Source organism: Cibotium barometz, chromosome 6, assembly GCF_041138505.1.
Source record: "Cibotium barometz isolate CiBa-2024 chromosome 6, ASM4113850v1, whole genome shotgun sequence".
NCBI lineage: Eukaryota > Viridiplantae > Streptophyta > Polypodiopsida > Cyatheales > Cibotiaceae > Cibotium > Cibotium barometz.
This window is the reverse complement of record NC_141051.1, coordinates 46,174,232-46,187,981: the sequence shown is the minus strand read 5'-3', so window position 1 is coordinate 46,187,981 and position 13,750 is coordinate 46,174,232.

Here is a 13,750-nt window from a genome sequence, read left to right as displayed (position 1 = left end):
GTTGGTTGGTTGGTTGCTTCCTTGTTAAGGTGATTGAAACGAGGGCTGAGCCTTCAGCGTAGTGAACGCTGAGGCCATGAAGCGACCTCAGCCAAAAAAAATGATGCGTTCCACGCTTTTTGTTCTCTTTTTTATTTTTATTTTTTTCCCTCCAGTCTTTACTAAGTTGAGATGAAATGAAGCAATAGTGCAATGCAGCCTCTGAGCTGAGATGAAACAAAGCAAGAGCGTTGCAAGCTATGGTTGTCTGGTACTCGGCTGTAGTTAGAAGCGATGGCTATCTTGGTACTTAGTAGAAGCGATGACTGTCTCTATAGCCAAAGTTATGATACTCTTGCTGAACTGAAAAGAATATGAAGCAAGGATACGCTTGCAAGTTGGCTGAGCCAAAAGCGATGAAGCTCTGGCTGAGAGAAAGACTAGAAAAAAACATAAGCGCCTGCTACCAATTACTTGAGCCTTGAGCGATGAGTTGGCTAAGCCTTGAGAACGATGATGAAGCCATAGAAGTGCGAGGTAAGGATTTGAGATCTGTTCCAAGAGGTGCTTCTCGTGTCGCAGCTCTCATGGCCCAACTGAACCTTGCATGTTCTTTCGTGTTGAACCCAGTTGCTCTGTCGTAGAGAAGAGGCATCACCTTGCCACTATGAACATTGAGATGATACAAAAGCCATTGCAAGGGTAGTGTTTCATAGATCTCCAGGGTGGCTTTGTACCCAACGCTGTTTGAACGCATGCTCGGCTTAGAAGTGCTATGCCTGAAGGGATGGCACTGGACGTTACAATAGTTCAAATGCTAATGCATAGCAGCCAAAGCTGTTTGTGGGCATGATTCTTATTCTCATCTTTGCAAAGGCTCTCTCTCTTTATGGGTTGATTGTATCATCCTATCAAATCAAAAAAAAAAAAGTGTGTGAGTGAGAGAGAGAGAGAGAAGGGCTGCCAAGTGTGCATGTGTGTGTGTGTGAGAGAGAGAGAGAGAGAGAAGGGCTGCCAAGTGTGTGTGTGTGTGTGTGTGTGTGTGTGTGTGTGTGTGAGAGAGAGAGAGAGAGAGAGAGAGAGAGGGAAGGGGGGGCTGCCGAGTGTGTGTGGTGGGTGTGTGTGTGTGTGTGTGAGAGAGAGAGAGAGAGAGAGAGAGAGAGAGATTTGATTTGATTTGATTTGGTATTTACGTCCGCGGGGGACCAAAAATGACCCATGGGACCCTCATGTCTACAAATAGTCTCCCCTTTTGCGGGGGTGTGATCCGTGTCATCTGTAGATGTTTCCATTAGTAGTTTGTGGTGTTTTAGGATGCGGGTAAGATATGTCCCTAGACCTGTAGGAGAGGGTTTTGTTTTTAGAAGCAAATCTGCAAAAGTGTGGCATCCATGGATCACTACAAGAATGGTCTATACATAGCGACCCTCATATAAATATGAAGAAAATAGCGGGGGTCGCTTTTGTGGATGCTTATGCGACGTTTACATTGCAGTTGTTTATGCCACCATTGTAGCGACCCTTGCAAACTGGAATTGAGTGGTTTATGCATCGGACTTGCGATGCATAAGCCACCTTTTGTTTTTGGGTCGTTTATGCCACCCGAAATTTTAAAAAAAATAAAATATGAATACTCGACTGGGTACTCCGCGCGCATCGACTGGGTATGAGGACCAGAAGCTGGTCGACACTGCTGCGAATGCATGGGACTCTGCGGCGGCATACCTCTCGAACCATTAGTAGGAGCTTCCTTCTAAATGACGAATTGAGTGGTTTATGCATCGGATTTGCGATGCATAAGCCACCTTTTTTTTGGAGTCGTTTATGCATCGCAATTTTTTAAAAAAACTAAAAGTGTTCATTTTCTTCCTCGTTTCGCGCGATTTGTAGCATCTGCAAATTTTTCCACGCTGCGCGCAGTTCGTCTCTCAATCCACGCTCACGGCAGCCAGGTTTGTCAGCACTTATTTCTATCAGCTCTTATTCAGACAGTTTCTCAATCAAACACAGCTCTCAACCTGTTAGCTTCGTTCCTTTTCTTTCTCCATTCAGTTGTGGTTTAGACAACACTGATTCAGTCAGCATCGTTTCAATTAGCAGCACAGATCAAGACACTTAAATCTTAACTAGCTCCCAAATTATATGGATTTGACTCAAACAGACTCAAATCTGTATTTGACTCAAACAGACTCAAATCTGTATCTGACTCAAGTAGACTCAAATCTGATAGCTCCTAACCAGCTTTAAATTTGTCGACTCCTATCTGGACTCTTCTTCCTCCAATATGATCCGATTTAGATAGTACTGAGCCTAACTCTCCCTCCTTCTATCAACATTGCTTTAATAAGCACTGTATCAGTCTCAGCACTGCTTCAATAATAAGCATTGTATTAGTCAAGAATGAACCTGTCACACTTATTTATATGCGCTTACAACCCTATACAAAAGATCTGGCCTTTGATGGATCTTGCCTCATGTGATGAAGTCATATTCCCAAGATTCTAGGCTATCAAAGATATTATCTTCAAGATGATGTACCACCACTGCCTTGCATCTGTGAAATATGTTAATGTAATCTATATTCTCTAGCAGCAACTACCTTTGAAGATCCTCAACATCCTTATTTATTTGCAAGTAAAATAATGAATGCAAAGTTTATGGTGGGACAGTCAGTGTGGTCAACACAATTTGTGCATCTATCATATCCCATTCTTTAGGCCACACATGATGTGACTTTCTAATTAGATAGGTCCTCCAATGAGTTCCTCTTCCACTATTATTTGTGGGTAGCTAACATGTCCCTCTCTATGAAGTGACCATTAGAATTAGGATTCTGAGCTAGATAAAGTAGGTGACCACTGACAATGGAATGAAGCTTTAGGATTTCCAATGGCTTGTACATCTATGAATGAGATGAATCTAGCTGGTTATGCATTGATTAGGCTTCCTATAGGTCATCATCCATGCAACACTATATTTCAACATTCGCTTTAAGAGCCCATCATTTCATCCTCTATTGTATTGGGAACCCTAAGCTTAAGGAGTTCTTCATCTTCTTTAAATATCTCAAGGTGTTCTCCAGCCAACAGCCTTCTGGACTGGCCGACCAGCTCCCTTCCTCACATTCTGGCAGCCTTGCAAGTAGATCACGTGGCCTTGAGGCACACAATTGAAATCTCCAAGAAGATGATAGGTAATCTAGATATCAATATCTTTTGATTCCTTTTACCACTATATCTCCCTATAAAACTCTAATTTTATAAAGAGCACTTCCTGCAAGTTTTTGAGGATGGATTCATTGTCAGCCCTAGATACCCTCATCGGAAGATCACATGCCATATTATCATCGGCCAATAAAGAGTATCATCCCACTATGTGTAGATTGAATCAGATTGAATTTGGTAGAGCAAAGGGCATTACTTGAGAGGCATAGTTATGCAAGGTACACAGTTAGGGAGGTGCAGATTGAGAAGCATTATATGTTCAGATGCCCACCCTATTATTTGATTCAAGGGAGATTCCATTGTCTCAAGATGGATTCAACCCTCTCTCATAGGTTATACAATGTCGCACCATAAGAGGCTCAATATGTTTTTGATACTCTGAAAGAGGACTTCCATCAATCTCGCCAGGATTGGAGCAAGCCTATTCCTCAGGTTACTTATAAATTGCAGCTACCATCTTTGGTACAACCAGTCTATCCTTGGTGGCTCTTTGGAGGGGGTGTACTTTGCCTCCCGTGGGTTTTATGAAGTTCACCTCACCGATGCCTTGCAGAAGCAGCGTGTGCTTGAATTTTCTCCTTTATTTTATGGCAGGAAAATGGTACATGCTATGCCATGGTTCCCCAATAAGGACTATCAAAGTCTCATACGACATCATTGTCCTGTCTGGGTGGAGGTGGTTAATTTCCCAGACTATATGCGAGAAGAATTGCCAGGATTGGCCGCTGCACTGGGCCAAGTTATCTGCCCCCCTCGCCCTGCTGGGAATCGTAATAGATTTTGTTTTGTGGGACACAGATACCCCTACCCTCCCCTCCATTGCAGTCGAGGTTGAAGGTTTGCCAATGGGCCAAAAGTACTTTGAATTGAAATGGGAAATTTTTGCAGGTGCTTGTTTTTCATGCCATAAGTACGGGCATCTGGCCTCTGCATGCCCTACTGCCTTGCATCCCCCTCCAGCCACTGCTATACCTTCTCCCCTGGTTCAGCCCACTCAGAAGCAAGAGACTACTGGGTCCAAGAATTTGGATAAAAATGCCTCCAAAGTTGGGAAAGTGGCTTCGCAAATGCTAGCCATAGATAAAGGCAAGGACAAAGGTAAAGAGAAAGAGAAGGCCCCTGATAATGATGGTTTTTTACAGCCCAAGAGGGTGTTGAGGCAAAGACCCCTTCAATCTCGCCACTAGGATGCATCTACTCCTACTCCAGGCCAAGCCTCTACCTCAGTCACTCCCCCGGTTCTTCTCAATTGGGTTGGAGTTCTCAAAAAACACATTCTTGTTTGTGAGTCTGAGGAAGGGCTATCCTTTGACCCAGGGAAGGAAGGGCTGCAGCCCATGATGGCTGATGCTTAAGCACTCTTTGGTTGTATATTCTTGGTCTCCTCCTTTGTATATATCCTCATGCTTGACAAACTCCATTGTGTCACTCTTAATGTACAGGGCCTCTGCAATCCTTCTAAAGTGGAGGCTAGTGTGGAATTATGTTTTAACTAGTGGAGTGGAGGCTAGTGTGGAATTATGTTTTAACTAGGCAGCCGGACATTCTGTGTTTGCAAGAACATAACCAACATTCTATGGCTGGCCAGGCTGGCTATTTTGGGGGCTATGATATCCACTATGCAGGTACTAAGCATTTCTCGGGTCTTTGCATATTGGTCAGACATGAACTGCAGCCCCAGCTTGCCTTCAATGATTGTGATGGCAGATGGATGGTGATTCAATGTGATGTCAATGGTGATATTTGGGAATTTGCCTCTATTTATGCCTTGCAAACTTCTGCTTCCAGAGCTTCCATGTGGCATGCCATTGCTTCTTACCCATGGCGATCTTGTGCTCTTCTTGGCGGAGACTTTAATAACTCTCCCATGCCATCAGACAACACTACTCATAGATCTCATATGATCCCTCCTGAAAAGCGATCATGGGAGGAGTTACTTACCACGACACATGCACAAGATTTATGGACAACCATGCACACTGGAATAGTGGGCTACACCTATCATCATAATGCCTTTACTAACTACTGGGCTCGCTTGGATAGATGGTATTTACTGTATGCTCAACAATATACAGATTTCAGTCTTCATATTGAGGTTGATCACTCTCTTGGTCTCTCTGACCATGCTCCTTTGTGGCTGAATATTCAGTTTGGCAGCCCTGCGATGACATGCCTTTACATTCCATTCGGATGAAACATAACAATAAAGAATACCTGCAGCATGCACAATTTCAACAATTGATCCGATATGCCATAATTCCTCTTACAGCCCATGTCCATTATGATTGTAATTTTGCATGGCAACGCCTTGTGGACAGGCTTCAGCATGCTATTCATGAATATGGGAGTAATTTCATGCCTGACTGGAGAGCTAAAGTTCAGCATGCCAAAGCAGTAGTTCAGTCCTTGACTGCACATTCCCAATTGCAGCCCCTCTCCTCTCAACAAATGGACACTCTCTCTCAGTCACAACAGCTCTCTTGCAAACTAATGACCGATGGAAATTGGTCAAGTGGCAGGTTCGGGCAAGGATGACTCAATTCATGGATAAAGGCTGCTCTTCAAAATCTTTCTTTCAAGGGTTACATGCTTCCAGGAGGAAGACCTCTTGCCTCAGAGTCCGTAAACTGGATGGTGAATGGACTCGGTCTTTCTCAGAGCTCCAACATGAATGCTTTTCTTATTTTCAGAAACTGTTTGCACCCCCTGCTACCACTTCTTTGCACGAATTACAAGCTCGGGATTCTCTTTTACAGCATGTTCTTCCCATACTCAACCCACAGGAAGCTCTCAAACTTGATATGCCTTTCACTGATGTGGAGCTTGATGATGCCTTGTCCCATCTCAACACTGGTAATGCACCAGGATATGATGGCCTCACGGTGGAATTTTTCTTACACTTTTGGGAAGACCTTAAAGGTGTTATCCTGCAAATGATTAATGAGGCTTGGCATATAGGAGTACTCCCCCAATCATGGAAGCATGGCATAGGTAAACTCATCCCCAAGCGGAATTTGTGTGAGCATCTCATGGATTGGAGGCCCATCACATTGATGCCTGTTGCAAGTGCTTTATGAGGGTGTGCATCCCTTGCAATATGGCTTTATTCCTAGGCGGCAGATCCATGATAATATTGGCAATGCTCTCATGGCTATTGAATATGCAAAATATTCTGACCAAGATGTTTTTATTATGCAAGTGGACTTTGCTAAAGCTTTTGACACGGTCAACTGGGATTTTATCTCACAGACAATGGCTCAGATGGGATTCGGGCCAAAAATGGCTAATGTCATCTACTGCTTGTATGCTGACTCTACAGCCCAATGCATCCTTGGTAATCATCTTTCTCAATCTTGGTCCTTGGGTTGTTCGGTCAGACAAGGGTGTCCACTCAGTGCCCTCTTATATGCCATTGCCACTCACCCACTTCTCAGATACTTGGATCATCTTACCGCTGTCGTGCTGTGGCACATCCATGTAGTGAAAGAAGCTCACAGACCATCCCATATGAACTCAGATGCATGGGCATGAAGGCAGTATGATTAGTCAAGGTCATGGCCATGGTCCTGACTAAATGAGTATTGATGGCAGTGAAAATAATGCGGGGATAGCAAATGTTAAATGAGGCCAAATGAGTCTTTTTGATGTTATGCATGGGAACAGCCCCTAAGCAAAGATATGGTGTAAAGGAGCCATAAAGAATGTGATACTTATCAATTCAAGAAAAATGGGAGAAAAATGAGGGCAATGTGGAATTTCAAAACGGAATAAACGTGTTTTCAGCTGAAAAAGGTGTGGAGAGGCCCGATTTGCCGACAGGATCCAGAAATAACCAGAGTTGGGGGGGGCGCTTCGAAAGGGTATGGAAGAATAAGCAGGGAGCTTTTCGGAGGGAACCGGGGGCTCTCTGTAGAATGTACAGAGAGTAGCTGTGTGTGGATGGGGGGGGGCCTCGGGGAAGGGGCCTCGGGAGCGGAGGACGAAGGGGTGCCTTTTGACGTGTGGTGAACTGCAGCTGAGGCAGGTCGGGCTGACAGCGAAGGAAAATAAGCGTGGAAGCGAAGGCCAGAGGAGTTAGCCGTCAACAAAGACAACGAATCGATTTTTGTGGGTATGAATCTGCTTTTCTTGGACACTGCATCACTCATGAGAAGATAGTATCCCCAAAGTTTTTTCTGTCTTCAGACATGTTCTAAGAAAACCCAATCAGCTTTGTCGTCTGCTATCTTGGCTACAAGCTTGACGATCATGCCACCACTTGAGAAATTAGCATTGTGCACTTAACTGCTGCTGGGTTACACTCCAAGCTCTCTAAGCCAATGGTATCAATCTCACAGATGAGGACTTAAGGTTTGGCAAAATGCTTCTAGAGGCTTGTGATCTGATGAAAGGAACATGCAGGTCAAGTGGTTATTTCCAAGATATCTGTTCGAGTTGTTGCCATCCTCTTTTCTTTTTTTTCTTAAACTAAATCATCATAGCACTGCTTCAGTATCGTATGCAGCATCTAAGATCTTTCTCAGCAGTGAAACCAATTCATAGATTTTCTACTACTCTTTGATTAGCCTCTTCTTTGGGGTATGCTCCAATAGGCTGTGCATTTGTTGTTGAGCTGATTTCTACCTCTTGATCCGGAGCTCGGATATTCTCTGCTAGTATGTGTGCTATGATTATGATGGTAATTGTATGTGTGATTTTAGGAGTGCATGTGTGATGATGAACTTGTAACCAAGGAAGAGAAAGGGAGAATGATACTAATCTCAAACCTTCGAGAATTGAAGTGAATTGGCATTTGTACATGTCAACAAAAATGTTAATGTCTTATGCTCCTTGAGGAGCTATCTATTCTGTTTCCTTCCTGGGATTTTGGAAGCTACTCTCACAGCCAGAAGTCCCGCGCTTTCCCAGCGACACCGCCACGTCACGACATTCTTTGGTGAACCCGACGTGAAATTACTGGGGTGAGAGTGTGGTGAAATCCCCGTGAACTATGTATGTGATGATTTCAGCATATGTATGAGGTAGAAAACCTTGATGGCCTATGATCTAGAGGGTATTCCTTAAGGGTACAGGCAGCAGAGCCTGTATGATTTGTTGGTACCATTTGACCCAGGTGGATTAGGGAAGAAGAAGGATTACAAGGGCTTATGACACTTGTTCACCTCAAGAGAAGGGGGTAACAAGGAGCTTGTATAGACTTGTAGTTCTCTCTTAGGACTGTAGAATGGGCAACAAGGGCTTGTGACACTCATCCTTCTCGACAGCTGAGGAAGGAGAGGAGCTTGCAATGACTTGATCCATTCCTGCCACTTCAAGGGCCTATGACACTCATCTATTCCAATAACCAAGGATAGAGAGGAGCTTGTAGTGACTTGAAGCTAAACCTTTGTCTCAAGGGCTTACGACACTCGACCTTTTTGATAGCTGAGGAAGGTGAGGAGCTTGTATTGACTTGAGGTCTTCCCTACAAGTTGCAAAACAGTTAGAATGCTCAAGAACTTATGAATGCCGGAAAGGTGGACACTTCTTTGTACTCTAATTGTCAGAATATCTGAAAGAAACTCTTGAAAAACAGGGCTAAATGTATGCAATGATAATCTGAATGAATGGTTCGACATAGAGAAAGCCCAAAACATCAGAAGGATAAAAGGAATGCCAATGCAGAATGCTGTAGAATTGAGTGTATGAACATGGAGATTAAAGCTCTACTCGTTGTTTAGGAAAGCCATATATGATGGCATTATATGTACACATGGAATGCTCATTTGTAATACATGAATAAACTATGTGCCAGTTAATGGCTGCAACCAGTTAGAGTCTTTGAAAAGAAGCTCATGGTGATTTGAAGCAATACAGGGCATCGGTGGAAGGGGAAGGCAGGCTAGGCTTCATATGTGATGCAGGATGGCAAAGCATGATAACCCACAGCAATTTGTTGAAGGATCGAAAAAGCTTTGTAATCAGGGTAGCCTTCATGAAGCCATACGGACTGTGGACAACCTGACAGTGGACGGGCACAGCTCTCATGTTTCTACCATTATGTTTTACTATCTCTTACAAGGGTGCATTGACAAAAGGGACCTGGATACTGGCAGAACAGTGCATTCTTTTATAAGGAGAAGAAGATATGAGCTCAACACTTTCTTGGGAAGCCACTTGATTAGAATCTCATTAGAATGTATGCGTTGTGTGGTAGTTTACCGAAAGCAAATGATGTGTTCTCTAAGCTTTCGAATCCGAATGTCTTAGCATGAACTGCTGTGATTCTAGCACATGCAAAGCTTGGATATGGTGGAAATGTGATTCATTTGTTCAGCAAATTGCAACAGACAAGTGTAATTCCAGGGAATTACATGTATGTTGCTGTTTTAAAAGCATGTTCAAGTATGGAAACTCTTCATGAGGGTAAGCTGGTCCATGGACACTTACTTGAGAGTGGTCATGACTCAAACATTACTGTTTTCAATACCCTTATTAGCATGTATGCCATATGTCGTAGCCTGTATGATGCATATAAAGTGTTTAAGAGATTGCCCATTTCAAGTGCGGTGACATGGAATGCAATAATTGGAGGTTACACTCAGCATGGGCATTGTCATCAGGCTCTCCTTCTCTTTTAGGAAATGCAACAACATGGCATGAAGCCAACGGAATTACGTTCGTGTGTGTTTTGAAAGCATGTTCCTATATGGCAAGTTTAGGGCAGGGCAAGCTTACTCATGCCTATGTAGCTGAGAGTGGGTTTGAAACTGATGTATTTGTAAGGAGTATCCTTATTGGCATGTATGCCAGATGTGGAAGGCCTGCAGATGTACAGAGTGTGTTTGAAAAGCTACCAAAACATGACCGGGTGACATGGAGTGTTTGTGAATCGGAAAGACTTGGAAGGCTCAAAGATTGAGTGAATGGGTTAAAGGGCTGATATGATTGAGTGGGGAGAGGAGTAGTAGTGGAAGTAGTAGAAGAAGGAATCATAGTAGATGAAGTTGCCATAAAAGGCATAGATGATGTAGGGGGATATACCATAGAGGGCATAGAAGTATGTGGATAGGAAGGCATAAAGGACAAATAAGAAAGAGTGAAAGGATCCGTAGAAGGTAATGGATACGATGAAAAAGAGAAAGTAGAAGCACCTACCGAAGAAGGAATTGCACCAACTTCCGTCGTAGTAGTTGCCAGTCCAACCGTCGTAGGAGATGTAGGATCCATAGTATCTTCAAGTTTGCCTTTGTCTTTTGGAGGAGAGGACTTCCGAGATCCCATAGGGAGAGGAGGGTGGGAAAACACAAGGGAAGAAGTGTTGTACCTTCAAAAATGCAGCCAATAGATGGGCTGTCCACCAAGGAAGTATCTCCAAAATATGCACAAAGATAGTGCAAAAAATACAGCCACAAAACACAGCCGATATATGAACCAATAGACTCCGTAGAAACCAACAAAAGAGGGCTGAGAATGTAGCCTTAGGTAGAAGGAGTATGGAGGAGTTGATTGTCTACAAAAACGTAAACACAAAGTGTGTAGCAAAGTGGAATTTTCAGCCGGTAGAAAGGTGTAGAAAAGATGATGAATATGTATCTCAAAACACCATGACGAGGGCTGAAGTTGATGATGAAAACGCAGCCAAGAAATCTCTCCACAAGAAGCCTCCAAAAAAATGCTACCGCATGTAGGGAAAACTAGTTGGCAATGTTTTCACTACAAGTAGAGTTGTAGGACTCGGATTGAAGTGCTTTCAAAACACAGTTGTAGAGGATGGTAAGGGGCTGGTTTGAAGCCTCTTGTATCATTGAATGAGTGCAAGGATGATGAGTAAGGGCTTCTGCAAAAAACGCAAGCAAAAATTCTGTATGTAAGCACTGCGAAGAATAACTCAAAAACGGTGAGGAATTTGCGAAATTGTTCTTCTGCAAAGTTGTAGACCACGATGATTCCAGTAGTTTCGCGGGCACAATCCTCAAAAACGCATCCGTTTAGCAGATAATCAAGAATGTAAGGGCTTCTACAAAAAAACGCAAGCAGAAATTCTGCATGCAGGCAATCTGCGAAGAATAATTCAAAAAGAAACGTATCTCCTTCTCCACCAACATTGTGCTGAACTCCCAAAAGTAAGAGGCGTGTTGCACACGTGTGTTTAGTAAGGTCACTAAACTATCATACCTCATGGGCAACACTCTAATGCACATGCTAGCTCCTCGTCGTCGCTGGTCTTAGTGATCCCCATTGCTTTGCCATCTTATCTTGTAGATTCTTTATCCATGATATGAACTGCTCTGCTGCTTCTCCATCAGAATGCCTTTCTACTTTGCAAGATGATTCTCAAGGTTTTGAATCCTTGTGTGATTCCTCGTCTCATACAGGTTCTTCAGAACTTGCAATGCTTCAAAATTTGTGGGGTAGTATGCTGAATCACGGTCATCATCGAATCAGTGATGCTGGTAACGATGGCACGTAGCATATCTGCATTCATTACTTTACCTCCATGCCAAAGCGAGAACATGATCTAGTGGTATGATCTATAATGGATCTGCTAGATCCGGAGTAGGACCCGACTTTGCATCAACCCCTGTAGAACATTGAGGTTTCCCACAACTCATATAAATTAAGAATGGAGCTAATCTTGAACTTCCTAAGAGTGTAATTTGTCCCATCCAACAGAGCACACAAGCAAAGAGTATCATAGCTCAAGCTTCTAACAGAGACTGAACCAATTGCCCACAGACATCAGTTGAGAAGTGAGGACCTACCATGAAGCTCGCATTCACCAAATGAGCATCCGGATGGCCTGTAGAATAAGCACACAAAGTTGCATGCAGGTCATAGAGTGTAGTTGGAGAGAAAACATTAAAAAGATGCATAGAAGTCTAACAGCTGAGACCATAACATATATCCAAAGTTGCAGAGTAGAGATTGTCACGCACATCTACTCAGAATCCACCACCATTGTTATTTGCAAAGGATTCATTTTTTATGGTAACTAGAAACATCATCCACATATGCCAAGCTAGAATTATACCTTGTTTACACACGCACTTCAATTTCAATTTTTTTTTAAAAGTTCATTAATGGCACATGAAGCCAAAATGCAGTCCACTATACCAAAGTTTGTGTATGCCACCATGACTAGGGAAGACATGTTACATGTGTGTAAATTCCATAAACACAAAGAAGAATGAGAGCATTTTTTTTTTGTAACAGATCATTTTTTTAAATGCAAAAGATATTATTATATTAGTATCAATGAAAGATACATCACCCACATGTTAAACTTTAAGCGGATTAGGAGATGAAGACAAAATCTTCGAGGCCATTGCCTCCAAACTCTTAGATAATGACCGAAGAGTACCACACTCAACGCGGCCTATACACATTCCATACACCATTTGCCGGCGCCCTAAAAGCTAAGTAAGTGTGATAATGGACAGACCCCTAGAGACATGGATGGACTCTCATCCTCCTTATGAAATACAAGGATGGCCAATTACTACCATCTTCGATGGAGGGCCTGGAGTCAGCATTTATTACCAAGAAATACTGGGAGAAGTGGGGGAAACCATCACTAGACACTACCAACTTGATAGTCAAGCTTGTTTGCGATGAGGTCACAAAAAAACCCATGGGATTAATACAAAACCTGAGAAATAAAACTTTTGGCCTAAGTTTCCCGCCACTCTTTTGTGGTGATGAACTTCTCACGCAGCAACCTAATTCATATGACTACATCCTACGTTGACCCTTTATGAGAGAAACCTGAATGGTCCATGATTGGGACATGGACCAAATCTACATTTGAAAAAGAAATTAAACCCTCAAAATATACTTAAAATCATGGAAAATTCATCCTATGACTGATAGACCTTTTGTCGAAGACCCCATAACCACCAATAACACCAAATGTGAAAGTTTAAAGTTTGCCTCACTTCTAGAGCTAGAAGAATAAAAAAATTGGATGCACCTTCTTGTAACTATGAACATCCTCCCAACAAGAATAGACATAAGATATGCCACGGCAAATGGCAAGGAAATTGTTTCCATATATATATTGAGTGTTGTAGTAATGCAACATGCACCATAATTTAAAGGCAATCTCCATGACTAAGAGGTGGTAGCTTGGGGACCAAAAAGATTAAAAAGGGATGACCTAGGGAAAGAAGAACATTGGCTTTGGCACATCAAAGCCATAGACTCCCATGTAGAATTTTACCATCAATGGCAGAAAGAGCTCAATCTTTCTTAAACTCCGATCAAGTTATTGGCCATAGAGAGAGAGAGAGATGTCCCTGTAGGATTGAGTGAGTCCATAAAAGATTGTGGCCCCATAATAAGGACAAAAAACAAAGCCATAGTAGAAGCTGAAAAAGAATCTAAGTGCACCCTATAAGAGAGCGCTTATGCGGAAGACCTTAGACAGGTGCCTAAGCATTTCGAAACATACAATGTGGGTGATCACTTCGTACACTTTGAAAAGGCAAAGAGAACCCCTGACGGGAAGCTTGGGACATCTTATGATGGACCAGTTGAGGTTAAAGATGTCAACCTAGTAGGACTTG